This window comes from Molothrus aeneus, chromosome 32 (assembly GCF_037042795.1).
Source record: "Molothrus aeneus isolate 106 chromosome 32, BPBGC_Maene_1.0, whole genome shotgun sequence".
Classification (NCBI taxonomy): domain Eukaryota; kingdom Metazoa; phylum Chordata; class Aves; order Passeriformes; family Icteridae; genus Molothrus; species Molothrus aeneus.
In genome coordinates, this window is record NC_089677.1 from 2,963,508 (window position 1) to 2,982,273 (window position 18,766).

The 18,766-nt window shown below is 45.0% G+C and overlaps 1 protein-coding gene across 5 annotated transcripts in view; it reads left to right on the forward strand.

The window, feature by feature from the left end:
- Positions 1-18,766, forward strand: part of PPFIBP1 (PPFIA binding protein 1) — a 101,934-nt gene that overhangs the window by 13,081 nt on the left and 70,087 nt on the right. For all 5 annotated transcript variants that reach the window (XM_066568354.1, XM_066568358.1, XM_066568357.1 and 2 more), the window contains exon 2: positions 15,878-15,952. The gene's annotated coding sequence lies outside the window, so the exon portion shown is untranslated. The remainder of the gene's footprint in view (positions 1-15,877; positions 15,953-18,766) is intronic.

Consider the following 18,766-nt stretch of genomic DNA (forward strand, 5'->3'; position numbering starts at 1 on the left):
ATGATTTTCCCTGGATGGAGCCAGAGACAGCTCCCAGAGTCCTGGGGCTTTGCTGGCTTGTGTCTTTGGAGTGGACAGATTTCTCCCAATGAGGATTTTAGGCCTCTCAAAGAACAAAGAGTGTACAAAGATGTGCCTGGTCAGGAAGGTGTGCTGGGAGCAGTGGAGGCAAGAGATGGACCAGTGTAATTTTGCAGGTGAGTTTGTTCTGGCCTTGAACTGTGCTTCTCTGGAGGGTTTGCAGTGCCTCCTGGCACTTGGCACCTGCTTGGCACTTGGACCATATTAACTACTTGTGTTTGGAATTCCAGAGAGGAGGCTTCCCCTCTAGACTTCCTCTTGCAATTCACATCTGTGGAGCCAAATGCAGATGCTGCTGGCCAGGCTGTGGGGATTCCTGTCCAGCTGTGTATGTACAGGAGGGGAGAGATGTTGTTTCTGCAAAGGCAGCTTACTAAAAATAGGCTAAAGCCCATGAACCCAGGAGTGAAAGTAGTTGTCCCATAAGTCTCACTTGATGCATCTTTGTTTTACTTCTGCCCTGAGGAATATTTGTTTGGAGTATGCTTCATGTTTCAGAGTTTGCTGAAAAGCCACTTGTGCTCATGCTGGAGCTGCTGCTGTGTGGATGGGGCCAGACTGGGCTCTTAACTCCACCACTCATTGCCTTTGAGGCTGGGAGAGGTTTCCTTCCTTATTTTCACTGCTTTCCAGCTATCGGGGCTTTTTTCTGGCTTCTTGAAGCCTTTGTGCTGGATGAGGGCAGACAGAAGTCATGTCTGAGCAGAAGCAACACTTTTTGGGGAGGCACTGCCAGTCAAGTGGCATGTGAAGAGGTCAGTGTGTCACAGCAAGACCTTTCCTGTGGTTTGGGCTGCTGGCCCTGGCCATGTTCTATGGGTTTGGTAGGAGCATTTCCTCACACACTCGTAGCAGCCTTTCCCCCTGAGCTACTTTGTGGTTTCAAGTCCTTTCCATACCTTGATGCTGTCTTTCCCTGCATCTCTTCCTCTCGTGTGTGCATCCTGTGAGCTGACCTGTGCTGAGGAGTCCCTGCCAAGACCTCGTGCAGGTTTTGGGAGTGGAACCGCCAGGCTCCCTCTTACACAAGGCTGGGGCCTCCGGCAGTGCAGAGCTGGCTTCGTTTTCAGGAAAACAGAATAAAGCAGGTCAGTGTTAACTTGTCTTGACAGAGCTGGTCCTGGCTGCAGCTTAGCTGGGTCATAGCTGGTAGAGAGACAGACTTCCAGATTTTAATGTCGTGAAGAGAGAGCCTGTGCTTGGCTGTGTCTTCATAACTGTTTTCTGTCACTGCACGCCTGCAATAGTAGGAGGTAGTGTTACATTTCTGGACAAGGCTTTGAACAAGATCTGCTGTCAAAACAGCTTGATAAACTGCTTACTGTAATGCAGAATGCCGGTCTGTCATTTTACAAATTGAATTGCTGGAAAGCTCTTATGATTATTAAAAGATACTTTGTGTTAATTTAATTTCCTGTAAAAGACACAAGCTGCTTGATTTAAAGAAACAAAGCAAATACTTAATCAAGGTAAAAGCAAAATCTTCATATCTGTGCATATGCAGTGCTTAATTATTTCATACTTCTAATGACATCCTGTGCAGGGACAAAGTAAAAAATTACACATAAAATCCCTGTACTTTAAAATTTGTCAGTTTTGAAGAAAGCTGGAAAATGAGTAATGAAACCCAGGCAAAGCAGGAATGAAGAAAACATTGCTTTAATATCTTCTCTGAGTGATGAGAAGCAGGAATTTTTCCCCTCATTGTATTTTAAATGAGTTTAAAACTGTGTTCCAGACAGCTTGTGAACAATCAGAATTCAGGGGTGGTTTTGTGAGCAGAAGGGCTATTATTTGGGCTTTCTGGCTGGGTTCCAGCTCAAGGGGTCTCAGTTGGGGTGAAATGCCTCCTTGCTATAGGCAAGCACAACTGTTGCCTCCCCCTGCTGTTCCTCGGGGACCGGCAGCCTCTCCTCCCATTTTTATCATGCTGATGTCCTTCAGAACTGAGTTAAGCTCTAGTGATCTCACCATATATATTGAACTTGACTCCTGCTGGCAGTGAAGGGCTTGTGTGCCCAAAATGCTGAATGATTGTCTGGCCACTCTTCCCATGGTGAGCAGCTGAGGTGTTCTCAGCTGTGTGTTCCAGTGGAGCTGATCCCTCTCAAATGAGTCAAACATGAACCATCTTGGGCATCCTTAGAAGGAAGAATGCTGCTCTGGATAGCAGTAGGTGTGCTTTTAAGGATGCCAAGGGGTCTGAAAGCTCTGTTGTAATTATATACCGCGCTAAACTTTTAAAACAAACATATAAAAATATGTATATAAATGTTGCATTGCTTTCTGAGTTTGTCCACAGGTTATGATGGAATTGTGTTAAAAATATTGGGGGAATACTTGGAGAGTTTTGGGGCCCCTGAGTGTTGGTTGCCTGCAGTGATGCTTAGGCACTGCTTAAATGTGCTTAATCAAACATTTGCCTGTGTCTCCTGCCAATTGAAGTTAAGCGTTGTGCTCAAATTCAAGATGTAGATGGGAGGGCAAGTCAGGGAGAGTGCTAGAGTTAGTTCTTCAATGTAGACAAACTCTCTGGTAATCAGTCTGTTTATCTAAGTCCTGCAGCAGTTTAGCATTCCTGTTCTGTCGTTCCCTTTGCCTGGACTCTCCCCTCCTGCTGCACCGCTGTTCAAAGTCTGGCTCACCTCAGAAGTGGCTCTGCCTGTCCATAATACATCAAGTGATGTTCCTGGGGCTGTGCTTTATAAAGTGTATTGTGTGGATAGCTGCTTGTATCATCTTCAAATGCTTTTTCCTTGCAAGAAGCCTGCTAATGCAGCGTGGTTCATCATGAACTGAATTATCATGTAGTGCTATTTCTCTTACAAATGCCCAACCCTGAGAGCGAGGTTGGTGTTTTATTTACTGGGTGTTGTTAAAGAGCTTTGCTGTCTCTTGCTGCTGCCTACTCTGCTCTAGAGGAATCACAGAATGGCCTGGGTTAGAAGGGATCTTAACACCCAGTTTCAACCCTCCTGCCAAGTGGACACCTTCCACTATCCCAGGTTGCTCAGAGCCCCATCCAACCTGGCCTTGGACACTGCCAGGGATCCAGGGGCAGCCACAGCTTCTCTGGGCAACCTGTGCCAGGGCCTCACCACCCTCACAGGGAAGAATTTCTTCCTAATTTCTAATGTAACTCCATATTCTTTCAGATTAAAACCATTTCCCCTTGCCCTGGCAGTGCATGTCCTTGTCAAAAGTCGCTCTCTTGTAGCCCCAGAAGGTCCTTTAAGGTCTCCCTGGAGCTGCCTTTTCTAAGGGCTGAACAGCCCCAGCTGTGAGTCCTGAGGGAATCCTGCTACCACGTGTGACTTGGGCAGGTCCCCTTTGCAGGACAGCTGGGAAGCTGCATGGTTCCCTGCCCCTGCAGCCCAGGATGTCCCAGTTGGTGTGAGGGGCTCCTGTGCTGAGCTCTCTGTGTGTGCAGCGTGGCTGTACTGAGCTGTCCCCAGGCTGTGACCCTCCCAGTGTTCCCAAATTGAGCGCTGCAGGTCACAGGAAGTACAGCTGCATCGCTTGGAGTCTCCTCAATTCTTTAAAAGGATTTCCTGGGAACAAAGGCTCTTAGTGCTCTTGTTCTTCAATTTGGTTTGTTGGTTTTTTTTTTCTTCTTCTGCCTGCTAATAATCTTGGCTTCTTGTTCACTGTTCTCTCCCTTTTTAAAGAGGCTGGGGAAATAATGATTTCCTTGTTTTTTTAATTCTGAACTAAGTTTGCCGTGGTATCCATAGGGCAAATTAATCTCCTTTTTGCTGCTTCTTGGCTTAAGAATACCCTTAATTTAAGAGAAACTATAGATCTAAAACAAAAAATACAGTTTGACCTTTATTAGTTAGAAAAATAGTGATGTAATGAAATGGCTACTGAGAAGGATCAGTGGCAACAATCACATGGCCCTTTACTTGTCATTTTCCTGACTCCACTTTCCAGAAAGCCCTGTGCTTTGCCAAAATTCGTTCTTAGCCAGTGCAACTATAGTGCCACATGAGGCTTAAAGTCTGCTTTGATATCTGCCCTCACCCAAATGATCAGTTCCATCAAATTTAGATTGAGCAAAGGCAGAGGGGATGACTGGTGAGGGGTTGCAGCAGAGTTCCCTGCTGTCCCATCTATCCCAGAGCAATCTCACCCCACTGGAGCTGCCTGCCAGACATGCTTGCCTGCAGCACAGCCCTTCTTCCCCCCTGGCCAGGCAGTCTGGAGCAGGAGGGCAAAGGGCCATAGGGATAACCTCTCCTTGCAGCCCAGGTTAACGGCAGCATCCTCAGGGAGGGCTCTCAGGTGGCCATACAGCCACCTTCCTTCCTTTTCCCACCTCACCCTGCCCCTTGACATCATCTTGGGGATAACTGCAGCTGTTCAGGGGAGCAGAGAGCTCCAGCTGCTGAATCAGTGGGCACATGCATTTCTGGATCATTCTCCCTTGGGGTTTGGGACTAGACTGCATCTCCACAACACTGACTGTAAAGGATCTGTGACTGACATAAAAGGACTTGGAAAACATTAAAAATTGGTTTAGCCCTGTCCTGGCACCTTCTCCCTCTGCTTTCATGACATGCAAGTGTAAACATCAGAGCTTGGCTTTCTGGGACTAATCCAGCCTTGGCTGAAGGAAATTGATATTTAGGTGGTGCTCCATTAAGTCAGTGCTATGACTTTTTACAAAGTGCCCTTTGAATCAAACCTGGTTCCTTATGCTCGCACAGAGTGGCCTGGGTTAGCAGACTCCCCTGCCTATCTTTGTTCAATGCTCTCTTTGACTTTACAGTGCTGTTGGGTCATACCTCACTTGGCTCCTGTGGTTTGCATGGCTGCCATGTGGGAAATCAGCTGCAATCCTCAATCTGCTGCAAATCTGATGGAAAACTCTGTTGTTTGGCTTGAACAAGGAGTTGAGGAGACTTGTAGTGGCTCATTGACCCTTTGAAAACACACTGAGGATGGATTGGGTAAAGCTGAGTTTTCAAAACCATCTCCCATGCTCTGGTGCATTTGTTTGCTTTTGTCTGTACTAAGAAACCTTATTTTGAATTCTGTATCAGCATCCTATGGAGGCTCCAGTATTACCTCTGGATTTATTACAGCCAACTTCACAGTGTTGGATTTGCATAAGCTTAACAAGGTTACAATGTACAAGTTTATTTAAAAGCAGTAGAACCTTTGGATAGGTAGTCAAAATCTCTATTATTAATACAGTACAGTTAAGTTTCTCAGTACCTAGCTAGTAATTACACAAAATTCATTGCAGTATGGAAAGACTGTTTGGAAACAGAAGCATAGACGTGTGTAGAAGGAGGGTTTTGCAAATACCAGCTTCCTGAATTGTTCTACTTTTAAAAAACATTTTCTCCCTTTTGTCTTAGATAGTACTATTTTTGTTGTTTGGAGTTTGTAACTACAGCCTATTCCTTTGCTTGGCATGGGTGGTTCTAAACAGCTAAAGCTTTGAGGTTTGTGTGTCATGAGGTGCTGCAATCCAGTCATTCATTTTCTCTTCCTTGGTGAGCGTTTAGGGAAATTTTGAGGGCTCAGTGAGGACTTGGACTCATCCAGAAGCAAAATAATCTGTCGTGAACACTCTTGGATTACAGGGAAGGCTGGATACAAATCTGTATTCCCTGTTTTCAGCTAACTTGTAGGGAGTGGTAGTCAGTGCAAGATAGTGCACTATTTCAGAAGTATTTCAGCAGTGACCTTTTCAGCATCCAGCATATTTATTGTCCAAGAACTGCTGGAAAAGCTATAGTGAGATGGGTCTTTAAAGTCTGGATTGCATGTACAGGACTGGAGTCTGACACAGCATAGCAGCTCTGGGTTTAGGATGTCTTTTGTTGCTTTCCCTGAGGGAAGTCTGGAACAATGAGGTGAAGAGATGTGCTGGAGCCCTCGAGTGGGTTGGCAGCAGAGCCCTGAACATGAAGCCAGAAGCCAGAGCGTGCTGTAGTGTGATCACCAGGCAGTCATTCTGCAGCCACAGCTCTGGGCAGACACACAAGTGCTTTGCTCTCCTGTGGCATGTCGTGCTGGTGTCTGTCCTGCTGTCCTATCCTCTGCTCATTCTGAGCATCAGGCAAACTCCATTTATCCTGCTCTGCCTGGAGAGTTCAATTCTTCAGTGCTGCAGTGCTGTTTTGGTTTTTTTTTAAGGATTTCTTTTATGGATTTCTTTTGGCAAGCAACTCAAAGTAAACTCAGAGATGTAAAGCTTCCTAAATTACTCATCTTTTCCACACAAAACTGGGTAAAAATGTAGGGCTTGTCTCAGACATTTTCTAATGATCAAATGTGTCTTGCTTCAGACTGAACATCTGAAAGAAACTTCTGGGAAGGAGAGCCATGGAATAAACAGCAAATGAAATCACTTTACAGCCCTCTTTTGTATTACCAGAGGAGGAGGAGAGTGATTATTTCTTAGCAAATTAGACTACATAAAAGAACTCTATATAAAGATTATAAGTGCTCTAATGAGTAATAATCAGTGATGAAAGCAGAAAAGGGAAATGCATTATCACCAGCTTTACTGCTGCCATGTCTCTGAGGATTACTGGGGTTTAATGAGGACCTGTGGGAAGCTCTTTCCGTAATTCCATCTTGCAGGAGGTGATCTCAGCCTACAGGTCCCCAGCTTGCATGAAGAGCAGGGGGGGAAATCCTGAATTAAAAAGCAATGTGGTGTTGCATGTTGGGAGCCCTGTGCTTGAGGTGCCTTCTCTGCAGAAGAAAGGCGGCAGGCATCTCCATGAGGCAAGTTGTGCACTGCTCATAGAGATCTTCCCAGTTTGTCCTTCTCTTCCCTGCACTTCATTTCTTGTGTTGTCTTGGTTCATCTAGACCTGTTTCATCTGTAGACCACTGCGTTGATGTAGTCCTCTCTTAACGCTCGTTTTGACCTGCAGAGCCCTACATTTAGAAGAGGGTGCCAGTTCAGTGTCTCCTAGACCTTGTCTTTGCTGGGCTAGAGAGATGCTAGGTACCTAAGGATGGTAAACAAGGAATGTGTGGGAAGTGAAGGTTGTGTTGCAGCTCAGCAGCTAAGGGGTTTCATAGAAATCAAAGTTGTTGCAGTGTTTTTGCGAGTGATGACTTGCCCTGTAGATAAAGCAGGAGCTGGATTTTACTATTTAGTCAGATATGAAAGGCTGTTTTCTCTCCTCATAAGTCTATAGGATTCTTAGAGGAAATTTCAGGATAAAAGGAACTGAGACAGAAGCCCAATCATTGACTCAGTCTCTCATGTTGTGTGTGAAGGGGTCTCTAATGAGACTAAATGACTGTGTACAGTAATGAGGGTGGGTTTGGATTGCAGGAGGTGAAAGATATGGTGGTGACTTGCCCTGAAAAGACCTCTTGGAAAGACCTTGTCCTTCTTCATTGCTTCCACCATCCCCTCCATGGGACAACAGCACATGCTCCTGGGTATGGCTCAAAGGGACAGACCCTGCAGCCTTCCAGTGAGAGGCTTGGGTTTCACCCAGCTCTTCTGCACAGGGAATGATCTCCCTGTGCTCCACTGCCTCTCCTGACGATGGTCCCTTCCCCAGTTTCTTTGTTAGAAAATAATCAGTTTAAGTTATACTGAAGTCTTTTTTGCTGTCTCCCAAATTTTACACAGCAGTTAAAAATCTGTTTGGGTGAATTGTTGGATTCCAGGAACATCTGTTTGTAGGATGTTAATAGAAGCATCCTCATGTGGGATGTATCCTGCTTCTAATATTAGCTCTTCCCTGTGGGAAAGATGGTTATTAGGTGATTTCTAAATGAAGATATAACACAACAAATACTTAATGGTGCAGCATCTTCTAAGTAGTTCTTTCACATCTGACCTTTCATTTTGGAGTCTAAACAAAGTTCACCTCTTTCCTTAAAGAAACAAACAACTGCTGTTCCACAAAACCAACCAAACAGTTAAGTATGAAATACTTATTTATTCACATTTCATGTGAAATATGAAAGTGGCTCTCACTGAGCTGGTTTCTGCTTGGCTGCTATGGTGGCTAGGGCTTGTTCTTCCATGAGAGTGAAAAACTGGGTGGGTGAAGTAGGAGAGTTTATTGGACTAAGCTGAGTGGAAAGCTCTTAGGTGAGGATGCTGCTTTCTGAGGTCAGATATACTATGATTTGTATGGGTATGGGTTTGGGTTTGAGGAGGCCTCAAAGATCATCCAGTTCCAGCCCCCTACTGTGGGCAGGGACACCTCTCACTATCCCAGGTTGCTCAGAGCCCCATCTAGCCTGGCCTTGATATCCCCATCTGACTATTTCAGGTTGTGGTACAGTGAATTTAGTTAGTTGAAATTCATTGTGATTTAAGGCTTATTGTTTTTGTGGGGTAACTTTACTTTTGTGCCCAGACTCTGTCTTGTTCCCAGGCCCAGTGTTTGGAAGCTCTTTTCCATAAATCTCACCACCTTGCTCCTGACACACTGCAGTGCTTGGCTCAGAGCCCTGGGCTTTGGATGCCAGCACCTGCTATTAATAAGTGGAGCCAGACTATCCCAACTGGAGAGAGATCCTCTCATCACAGGACACATCTGTGCTCCTGGCAGGACCAGCATTTTCTCCATGCTGCTGTCAGGACGTGTGTTGCTGTTGACCTGGGGTGTTTGCCGGAGCAGTGGAGCTGTTGTGGCTGTCTTCCTGTCTGGAGGCTGGCTGAAGTGCTCTCTGACAAGTGGGGGATGTGGTTTTGCATATTATGACCCTGGAAAGCTTGGGGGGAAGCTGCTGCTGGTGACTTTTTAACTTGCTGTGTAATTGGTATGCACTTGGAGTGGTGGTCTAGAAGTGGAAAATGACTTTGCATCTTGTTTAGCCCCTGAGTCTTGTACTCTGCCTGCATCTTTCTTTTCTGTCTCATGAACTGCCTCCTTGCTATTTTGTCGAGCAAAAAGCTGCTTTTTCTGTTGTTGCAAGACACTGACCACTTTAAAAAAGGGCAGACTGAAAGCTAATGAAGTGTTTCCTCTGAGAATAATGCTCTCTAATTGTTAGTGAAATAGTTTTTTACATTGGTGGCAACATCCTTGTTTGTTCCTTAACTAATGTGCTCTAATAGGTTAGTTATAAAGCAGATTCCTGAATAAAATTAGTAAGTGGGACTAAGTATATTTGCCACTGGTGGCCCTGGTACTTGCCCTGAGGTTGCTGATGGAGCGAGCAGCTGCTGGGCCAGACAAAAGAGGGAATTGCTGAGTTCCTGCAGCAAAATCTGATCCTGTGAGAGGCTGATTTGGATGTGTCTTCTCTACCTGCACAATAATTTCCCCTGAAGATGTAGGAATGTGACATCTGTTTGGATCTCTTTGCTTTCTGCCAAATGTGGTCAAAACTGACAAGCAAGTTGAAAATTTAATAGGGTGAGGACTGACAAACAACACTACCACATAAGCTTAATTTCCTTAAGATTCCAGGCCAGAAATATGTGCTGAGAGTTTTATTCTGCAGTCATGTGCTTTAAAACTGTGTGGAACAACGTGATTAGTAGAAATGTTATTTTCAGGATCATTTGCAGTGCATGTGAAAGCACAACAGCTGAATCCTGTTGTGTGCATGTGTATTAGCATGTAACCAACTTAAAAGGGCTGAAACAACCCAAGTGTCTGCATTGAAAGAAGGCAAAATACAGGTACAAAACTTATTTGTGAAGCTGGCAAAACATCTAGTTAAGTTGATCCTAATTTCTAGGGTTTTTAACTCTAATCCTTTGGCTGCCTCCTCTTGACAGCAGCAAAAGGATGTTATTTTGTTCTTTTTCTTGGTAAGTGCTTTTGTGTTTTGCTTCTTGCAACGCTTCCTCCTCACTTCCCAGCTCTGGAAACACAGAGTTGGGCTGTGTGTGCTTCAATAGCAGGGTTCTGTAAGCTTGTGGTGATTGGAGCTGTGTAAGTTCCTTTGAGGAATGTCAAAGTATTGCTGCGAATGTGAAGGATGCCCAGAACAATTAGGGGCAATTGAAGGGCAGGCATGTTCCTGGAAAGTGGTATGGGGAACCTTATGTGAGAGCCTGATGCCTTTTTGTCAAGGAATATCTTGTGCTTATTTTGAGCAGAGTTGGGAAGGAAGACAGAAAGCAGAGTATGGTAACACCAGTGAGGTTTAGGAGATGAACACCACTGATATGGCAGTGCCTTTTGCATTTGATGGAGTGTGCCAGGGTTGAAGGGATCAGCGACATGGAGGCTTTTCCTGGCTCTTTTGCATATGTAGTAGAATAAAACCAAATTGGTGCCTGAGAGAGAAAACACTTCAATAATCTTTCTGTGTTCATTTAGTGATAGCAGTGCTTCACTGTGGTATCTTGCCCTAAAGAAAAATCAGTCTCCTCTAACAGAGCTCTTGCAGCCTCTGCTGCTTTGGGCTGCTGTCTGATTAACAGTCCTTAGTCACCTCGCTGTCAGCAAACGTGACACAACTATGAGGGGAGAACTCTGACAGCACCAGCACTTGGTGCTATCAGATCTGTCATTCTCTCATATCTGATTCCACAGACTTAACATCACCCTGCTTCAATAGCATGGGTTTTGGGGCATGAGATCTTCAGTTAAATGAATGAAGTAATCTTCCGTGTTTTTCAGATAGTTCTGCATCTTCCATCAACTAACATCTGCACTTTCACAGCTGACAGAAACTGCATGCAGTGGCACTCCAGTTCATAGATGGACACAGTAATTAATATAAAATTAGTCATAGATTAGTCATATTTTTTCTTTGTGTAAATCACGTCTAGTTTCACTTAATATCTGATAAGTCAGTGATTTGAAAGCTTTTATTTAAACCTTCTGCAGTTTGTTCTTGCTGCTGGTCTTACAAGTACTTCACTGAATGGTCTATCTTGTGTTACTCATCTCTGACTCATGAGATTATTCAGACTATTTTATTATGCTTCCAGAAAGTGTTTCTTTGCTGTGGTGGCTATGTTGTCTGTATCCCTCCAGTGCTGCTGTGTGGATTCAGTGACTTCTGTGCATGTACATTGTTCAAATGTGCTGTTTTGTGGTAGGAAATGTTGTGTGAGCTATCAGCTGGTTGGGTCACTGGAGTTAATGATGTGGTTAGTTTTGTTCAGTTGTGCCAGACCCCCTGGGTTTGGATCAAAACTTGTTTTTTAAGCTCAGGGCTGGCACTTGTAAATGCACAAGTTTTGGGTTTCAGCTGTGGGTGCAGTAAGACCCCAAACCAGACTGCCTTGTTACCGTGGATGCTGTGTGATTTTTGTCTGTGTCAAAATGTCTGCGGCCTTCCAGAAACCAAAAATAAAGATAAGGGCTCAAACATCTGTGTTTCCTGTTCTTGTCTAATTTGTCTGAGTGCAGCTACCCTGTCCCATCATAAATAAAGTATCTGCTACATGGTCTGCAGGGACTGAAAAATGCATCCTGGGACAGGGTGACTTAAAGGTGAAGGAGGCTGTGTTGGTGGGTGATATTTGGCATGGATGGATGGTGTATACAGATGTGAGGAAATCATTCAAGCTGCAGTCCTGATTGCTTCCATTCAGATTCAAACCAGCCTTTGCCCAAAGGCCTTTTACAAAAAATCGTGCCATTAGTGTAAGACACGAGTCAATGGCTTTTTCCTCGGAAAACCATTAACTCTTCAGATCATTCAGACTGTTAGTATTTCTTGCTTCCTTTGCTTCTTTGGCTTTAAATCCTCTTCCCACCTTTCCAAGGCAAGATAGCTGGACACAAATCAGCTTGCATCAGTGACCTCCTTCGAATTGTATATGTTAATAATTTTTCCTTAGTAATTTTGAATCCTGTTGCTTGTGGAAATTTCTTTTTAAAACGTAGGAAGAATGTCACAGTAGCTTTTTAATTGAAACACAAACAGACAGACACCAGGCAACTGTGTGGGAAGGAGCAGTAATTGGAATTGTGCTGTGACTAGCCGGGTCCTATGTTAGAGTAATTTTTTAGCTTTTAGTAAAGAGCAGGAGCTCTTTCAGATCTTGTATCTCAAAGTCTTGCTTTTCTTGATCAGAAATGATCAGGCAAAACAGATCTTTATTTTTATCTTGTAAAGAACAGACATGAGTCAGACTATTTGCATGCAGTGCTCTTGCATTCTTCTGGAAATATTTCTGAAACAAAGCTCCTAGGAGTCACAAAGCAGAGAAATAGTGCTGCACCTTTCTTGTTAAGCTGTGCCCCTGAACAGAGTGCAACATGTGATTTTTTTCAGGTCTTTGAGCACAGGGCTGTGTTCTGTTCAAATTCACACAGTGTGTAATTAATTGCATGCAATTGTGCATCTTGGATTCGAAAAAGAAATGGGTGGCTATTGCAGAAAACATTTGATTGGCAAGGCAAAGTATTACTGCTGAACATGTAAAATTGTGGGATTAGGATTTGCATTTTCTTCCTGGTTAAGAAATTAGAGTCTGGAAAAGAAAAAGAAAACCATATCATGCACCTTTCTTTCCTGGGAATGCTGGTAGGTTCCCCCAGGGTGTTTATACTTTGTGATGTTCTCTCTATGAAAGCAAAATCCCAATTAACTCTCCCCTGATTTGCCTAGTCCTGCTCTTGTTAAATGATCATTCCTAACAACTGGCTCTTGGTTATGAGTGTGGTTTTCTGGGAGGTTGTTTTCTTCATGCTGGAAGTGAACTTGGATTGAACTCCGTGGCGGGCTTTGCTCTTGCTGTCAAGGCTGGAGAGCCCCCGGCCACCAGTGTGCCCTCAGGTCAGGCTGTGTGTGACATGGGAACAGCTATTCGCTCAGCTCCTGTTCTTGGATGATAATTGACCCTTCCAGTTAAACCAGAAAAGCCCCACCCTTTCCCAAAAGTCCCAACAAGTCCCAGGTTTCACTCTTTGTTCTGAACTCCAGACTTTCCCTAGGGGCTATCAGCCTTCCTGGCATCCCAATGCAGGGCACGGGGTGAAGCCCCCTGGATCTCTGTGTCCTGTGCCCTCTTCAGGCTGGAGAAGTGCTGGGATGAACATCACAGCCAGTCCTATAGGAAATACTTCTGTAAACACTCTTCAGAGGTGAGGGTATGCAAGAGGGATTTCTTTAGCTTAGGGTTAGAGGGTGTCTGCTAGAGTAGTGTTGGGGTTTAACCAAAACCAGCAACTAAACCCCAAAAAGCCACTTATTCACTCTTTTCCTGGTGAGATCAGGGGGAGAATTGGAAGGGTAGAAGTGACAAAGCTTATGGGTTGGGATAAACAGAGCAAAAGCTGTGCACACAAGCAAAGCAAGGAATTCATTGTCCACTTTCCATGGGCAGGCAGGAGTTCAGCCATCCCCAGAAGAGCAGGGCCCCATCACAGGTAGCAGTGACTTGAAAAGGCAAATGCCAGCACTCTGAACACCATCCCTGAGCTTTATATACTGATCATGATGCCATAAGGTCTGCAGTGTCCCTTTGGTCAGTTGGGGTCAGCTGTCCTGGCTGTGTCCCCTCCCAACTCCCTGTGCACCCCCAGCCCCTCACTGGGATGGGCTGAGAGGCAGAAAAGGCCTTGGCACTGTTCAAGCCCTTCTCAGCAATGACTAAGCCATCTCTGTGTTATCCCCACTGTTTGCAGCACAAATCCAAAATTTAGCCCATGCTACTTGCCGTGAAGAAAATTAACTCTATCCCAGCCAGAACCAGCCCTGGAAGTTCATTAGTCAAAATTAAATTGAGTTTGAGGAAGGAAGGACATGGGAGAGTGGGAAATGAAGCCCACTTCCCTAGCAGCCTTGGGAACAAACTGAATCCTTGTGTTGCCAGGATCTGAGGCAGTTTGTTCCCTTTTGAGGAATGCAGGGACACGTTCCCTTCCTCATCAGCCAGCCAGTGGCCGTACAGCTTGCCCGAGGTGTGGGCTGAGTGTGTAGCTCTGACTGTGTCGAGAAGGAAATGACTAAACTTGCTGTCAAGGCACGGTAACAAAGAACATCTTTGATTTACCAAAATAGTGGTGGTGCAGAGGCTTGGGAATAGCTGCGGTGCTGCCACCCGTGCTGGGAGTAGCAAGTCAGTCTGGAGAACAGCCCTTGTGGGGAGTGTGAGTCTCCTGCAGTGTGGTGGGAGACAGACCTGGCTGGGAGCTTGGTTCTGAACAGCTGCTGGGGCTTCCCTGTGCTGCACAGGACTCTGAGGGTGTTGGGGCAGCACGGGTGGCTGCAGCAGGAGGGCCAGGCCAGCTGTGACAGGCAGAGGTGGCTTCCCCCTGCCCAACTGCTGCCTGCGTGTCCTGGCAGCCCAGGCAACACCAATCCCAAAGGTCCTGTCAATCTGGGAGCCTCAGCTCCAGTCAGATATTTGTAATGAAGGGGAGAAGCTCCATCTAATTATAGGTTTTCCATTTCGGCCCTTCATATTACTTTAGGCAGGCTTAAAATAACACCGTTAACTAACTTCTTTTCCCTGGCTTTGCAGTTTCATACATGACATTCTGCAGTGCCCTTTATAGAAACCTCAAATATTTTTTTTGCCCCGCCTACCACATTTTGTGTCTTTTTCCATCTGGCAGATGTTTTTTCCCTGTGTTGCACAGGGCTCAGTACATAATTAGTCTGTTGCAATAGCCTGGAGCCCCAGTCCTGTGACGAAGTCTGCTTGCACAGGCTTCTTTGTCCTGCTCAGTTCTTTGTCATTTTTTTTCCCCTGGTGGTTTTGTTCAATGTACTCTAAAAACTGTTCTGAGAAGTAACAAGCACCCAATAATTTGTGTGCCTTGAGATCATCTATTGTAGCTTTTTACTGTACCTGAAAATATTAGGGGATTTTTCCTCCCAGTCATACAAGGGCTGAATTCTCTCTCTTCCAGTTTATAACCTCTGGATATTTGCAGTTTGTTGCCACAAGTCGACAACTAGTTAGTCAGTGTGCCTTTGCTTTATTCCTACATTTTTGAGCTGATTCTTTGCTTTCCAGTCATGTTACTTGCTTGTCTTAAACTCCTGCTCTTGCTCTTGTCATGATTTTTGTTTGGAGTGCAGTGTCTCAGTGTGCCATTGAAGTGTCTCAGGTGGGGGTACACTGGTTGTTTCTATCCTTCTACTAACCATATTTCACTGAGCATTTGTATTTGAGTCACTTATTCTTATGCCTCTTCTAATGGGAGCTCATGTAACTGCATAGGTTTGGAAGTTTTTAGTTATTAGCCTGAAGTTTTATTCCCCAAACTTCCCTTTTGCATTTCAGATTCAAAGCCTACCCAGAACCTTCTCTTGTAACAGTTCTGTCAGATTTCCCATACCAAATAGCTCCTCTTCTGTGCACAGTCTGTAGATGGGAGTATCCGAGATTAAAACTTCCTGTCAAACCACAGGAACAGACATCTTTGATTTACCAAAATAGTCACAGTAAAGAGACTCAGGAATAGTTGTTGGGAGTGAATTGTGGGGTTGGTTCAGTGCTATGGACTGCTCTGACTTCCATTGGCTTTACTTCACACCCTGATTTTCAAATGTTCAGCAACATTGGGTGCTTGTTTGGGTTGCAGTAGTGAGAAGGAAGCCTTGCCAGGTATTATTCACCTTTGTTTTGTGCTATATGCATGTGATCAGCTGGGGAGGTCAAGGGCAGGCACAGGCCAACTGTGTAATGTAGAGATACTGAGAAATAATGTTGTGGGAATTATCTGGAATTAACAAGCTCATTTCCTTTTTGTACATCAGTTGTCATCCTTTAATCTCTTGGTATTAGCTTTTTTTAAATGCTGTTATGTACATCATCCACAGTGCTTCATGTATCCTGTGTCACTTGATAATAAACTTTTACAAGATATTGCTGTTAAGTCATCTCAGGCTTTGAGTGATTAATCAAAATCTCTATTTTTCTTTTTCTCAGGGTTGGTGTTTATATGGATCAGTGGTACTTGCTCAAGAGTGACAGTGGAGATCAACTCTAAGTCTATTCCTCTGAGTGAGTAATCTAAACCCACTGCATTGCTGTTGTGTATTATCTACTATCTGCTGCTTTTTTTTTGCTTTTTAATATCTTACACAACAGCTCCTTTGGGCTTTCATTTCAAATATCATTAAAATGATGCTGTATATGATTTCCCGTAAGAGTTGTAGAAGAATGTCAGTCTCCTTCTGCAGATATCCATTGGTTTTGCATATTTTAAAGGATGGTCCTTACTTAACACAGTCTAAGCTGTTGTTTAATATCAGAGACATGTGGAAACTGTGTTTAATGACAGTAGATTTAGGGTATTGTGTGGACTGTGGCAGAGTAATGAAGTATGTTTGGATTATCCAAGAAGCAAAACTGAAATGAGCTGTTCTGTGGCATGTGGAGTGTTCAAGCAGTGTCAGTGCACCCCAGTTTGGAGGGTTCAGCTCCAGCACAAGATCCCCCTGGACATGCTGTGACTGAGTGATGCAGCTGTGCATGTGCAGTGAGTCTGACTCAGCAGGTCTATGGCAATGTGCAGACAAACTGCCAAGGGCTTTCAGATTACTGGGGCAAGTTTATGAGAAAATGCATTCAGCAAAACAGAGTATGTGTTGTGAGATCCTTTGGAAATGTCCCAGTTCCGTTGGCTTCAAGGAGCAGCATTTTGCATTTGGTCTAGACTGATTTGATCCAAGCAGCCTAGTGCATGTCAGAGTTGGCAATCTTGTTTTGGGAATGGTTTTCCCTCATCTATTTTGTTTGGGATATGATTGGTATGATTTAGCTTCCTAAATTCCAGCTGGAGAGCTGGGTCAGATTGCTGAGCGAGCACTTGATCTGTGCACCTCTTGGCTGGGATGTGCTCATCCCATAACTCCACAGCTGGGCTCCCAATCCTACAGGATGTGAGAACTGGTGTCTCATTTAAAATACCATTTCTCTTATTTTACTCCCTTACCCTCTTCCATAGCCCTTGGAGTGCTTCTTTGTGGCTCTCCAACCCTTCCCACACTAAATCACTGTGCATGAGCTCTCTCTGGGATTCACAGCTGCCCAAGGTCTTGCACCAGACTTGGAAAGAAGTGGGTGTTGTTGCTCCTTGTTTGTCAGAAGCCCTGAACTCCACTGCCAAAAGCTTTTATTCCCTAGTTTTTAATCAGAGGTCTGCTGGCACTGGAAGTGGTTGTCACCTATTGTCCCCATCCTGGTCACATTTGTTCAGTTTTATCACCCCTTATCAGGCTCGGTGGGATTACACTCCAGCTGGATTTGCATCCATCATGGCTGTAAAAACATGGTTAAAAGTCTGATGCTGGCTAGCAGCCACCTTCTGCTTGTGTGTTTGGAGACTTTCAATCTGCTGGCATCATCGTGCAAATGTCTTGCCTTTGCTGGAAGTCTCTCCCTCCTTGCTCCCCTTATGCTGTGCTGATTCCCCCTGCCTGGGACATAAATCTGCCTGGTTTTCCCTGTCACTGGTGCTGCTGCTCCCGGGGAGGGAATGTGTGTGTCCATCTCCATCCAGGACTGAAGTAGCAGGTGCTCAGTCCTCCCTTCTCCGTTCCTGTGGCTCCAGGACTGGCAGGTTTCTGGCATTTGGAGTCAGACCTGTTGCCCTCAGCAATCAGTCTGAAAAGCCTGACTTCTCCAGCTGCTGCTTGCTTTCCCCAATAAACAGATACATAAGAGCCTCTCCTAACGAGGTGGCAGGAAATTCCCGTGCCTGACTCAGCACTGACAGGGCAGGGGACTGTGTTTGGGGCTGCTGGCTGCTTCTCCCAGATGGAGAGGAACATGGGCTTCTTTGCTGGGTTACCACAAGTTCAGCACACATGTCTGACCTCCAGTCTCACCCCACAGAATACACCAAAGTGTTCAGAGTGGAGTTTCAGTGCCTCTGCCCATGGCCTCTATTTATCCATGAAAGCATGGATTTTCATCTTCCCTCCTTGGCTAGCTCCATGTTAAACATACTGCTGCCAGTTCAGCCTTACCCCACAGTAAGGCCACATGTATAAATAATCCAGAAAAGCTAAATAAGGCTTTTAAAAAAAGCCTTAGCAGAAAACAGCTGCTTCAGTGTGGTGACATGAAGACACAGAAACCTGGCTAAGTCTGTGTAGCCAGAGTCAGTCGTACTCCCTGCAGCTCCTGCTCTTTCCTAGCAAAGCCCTGCAGATTTGCAGGTGTGTCTTCACCCTCCACCACCAACTCTGAGTTAGGTCTGTGCTCAGTGGCAGCAGGTTTTTGGTGTGTCTAAAGCTGAGACAGAGCACCACTGCAGCACTGAAATGACATCCAGTCCACCCTCTTACAGTGCCTGTGTGCAAGAGGCAATAATCAGTATTTGCTGGGTTTTCCGCCCTCAATGTCACATTGAATACAGGAGGGAAAGAAGCACAAGGCTACTTCTATGTGTTCCATTTATTGGCACTTGATGGCTTGTCCTGCAGGGCCCAGCCCACACACAGCTTTTCTTGGGCTTTTAATAGTTGTGCTAAACTAAATTGTACTCAAAATAATAACAATTTCAAACATTTCCCCAGAGCCTGTGGCTGCTCTGCATGTTCATGGGAGGTGCAGCACTGCCTATGGTTGGGGCAGGGGAGGGTCCCCAGGCAGGCTGGGATGGGATTTTTCTGGTGTCTTTTTCCTCCCCTTCTTTTGAGAGGAAATACTACTGCTTGCAGAAAATAAGTATTTTTTTGTGCTTTTGCTCCTCACACTTTATGTGATGTGGTTTGAACTTAAAGTGGTTGAACACTTCTGGTCACCCACAGTTCTGATGGTGGTTCTGTAATACACATGAATCTCTGCAGAGAGGGGGGATGTATCTGT